Source organism: Palaemon carinicauda, chromosome 9, assembly GCF_036898095.1.
Source record: "Palaemon carinicauda isolate YSFRI2023 chromosome 9, ASM3689809v2, whole genome shotgun sequence".
Taxonomy (NCBI): Eukaryota; Metazoa; Arthropoda; class Malacostraca; order Decapoda; family Palaemonidae; genus Palaemon; species Palaemon carinicauda.
Window position 1 is genome coordinate 1,045,543 of NC_090733.1, and position 1,817 is coordinate 1,047,359.

The 1,817-nt window shown below is 40.9% G+C and overlaps 1 pseudogene; it reads right to left on the reverse strand.

Moving 5' to 3' along the window:
- Positions 1-849: 849 nt before the first annotated feature.
- LOC137647347 (uncharacterized) overlaps positions 850-1,817 on the reverse strand; it is a 980-nt pseudogene continuing 12 nt past the window's right edge.

Here is a 1,817-nt window from a genome sequence, read left to right on the forward strand (position 1 = left end):
TACGCTCGCTTGAGTGACAGGCAGAGCAACTGCTACTTCAGCAATATTTTTTAGTGCACTTTCTTGTTGATAATGCCACCACTGGAAAATGCACTCATTTTTACTGATACGTGGAGCTTTGGCGAACATTTTGATATGCTCAGCCACTTCACTCTCTTTGCTTGCGGTATCAGTTGCTCTGCTTACATCACTGACTCGGAGTAATTGCTCTACAATATCTACTGACCCAAGTGCTGAGTCACCTTCACCATCACTATCGCCGCTCGTGAATGAATCGTCTTTTGCCAGCATTGAGACTGACGACATAGTACTAGTAGAAGAAATAGTTTTAATTTTTTTTCAAGAGTCCAAGATGTATTTGACTAATTTCCTTCTGTTCTTCGGTGAGGAGAACATTATATCTTCTGTCAAGATACACAGCAGATAGGAAAGCAGGGTTCCTGAGCAGAGAATCTTGCCGTTTTTCCATGGCTCGAAGGAGAAGTGGTGCTGTAACTGCAGTGCTTCTTTCCAAAACAACTTTGCACTTAACCCACTGAGCAAGGAATTCTCCAGCTGTGAGATTTTTCATCTGTAGTGCACATGTAGCCTCACGGAGTGGTTTCAGAGCTTCTGTTGTCACTTATTTTCTCCCAATCTTCCTCTAAAATAAGTAAAGATTCATTAGCTAGGCCCATTTGGTTCAAGAATAACTTTTTTCAAGGACACTGTCCAACATATCATACGTTGAGCCCCATCTTGTTTCACAGTCTAGTTTTGGAAGTGATATGGAGCTGTTCTTGAATATTAAGCGCATATTTTGTGTATGCGTCTTATTCACCACTTTCCGCACCCTACATAAGATATGTTTTACACTGTCTGTTTCAGAACATCATGCACACAGAGTTGCATGGTGTATAAAGCGCACCTTACAGATGTAACACTTTTAGCTGCTAAGTGAATGTCATTTACTAAGTCATCTAACTTATTTTCAGCAACTTCCAATACTTGTTCATCATCGTTTTCTTCATTGTCACTCAAAATTTCTTCACTGTTTCCTTCCTTCACCTGTGTATCACTCTGCATCAGTTTTCCTACTTTGATTACATTTGATCCGTTATCTGTGGTTAACGAGTAAATTTGTTTTTCTTGTATTCCAATCTTATTCATACAAGCTAGCAAAACTGATTTGATCTCTTCAGCTGTTGCCCTTTGTGTCATTTCCTTTACGGAGGCTGTCACTACTTTCAATTTGCCATCAATATCAGACTGCACGTTCACTCCAAGGAAATGACGCCCATGTCGGGTGCAGAGATCTAACTTCACACAAACCAAGCGCTTATCGAACTCAGTCCTTAACTCAAGTCTTTTTTTTCTGCGGCTTCAAGAGTCAGAAACCGAACAGCTCTTTGACTTAATGACACACCAAGCTTGTTTGCAATGGGACCCATAAGCTTTGACATGGCTGTTTTTTCTAAAACAGACAAGGGCAATCCGTTGACAGTAACTGCTTCAACGACAAGTCCCTGCATCTCTTGCTTACTCATTGCGTATTCTATCACTTCCATTTTCTTTCTTTTTGCACACGAATCTTCGCTAATCGTACTGACAAAATAATTAGATATATTTTCTCTCTCCCGTTTTCTAGACGCATTGTTTTTGGCATTGTCCAGGAGTTTCTTATATTCCTCCGCATGTCGTCTTTTCAGGTGATCACATAACGGCTTTGAGTGAAGTTCTGCGCTGGGCTTCGGTGTGTATGAGTAACCACATCCAGACACAAGGCAACTTGCTGAATTCTTCGTAATGGAGAAGAGCTCACCACCAACAAACTCTCG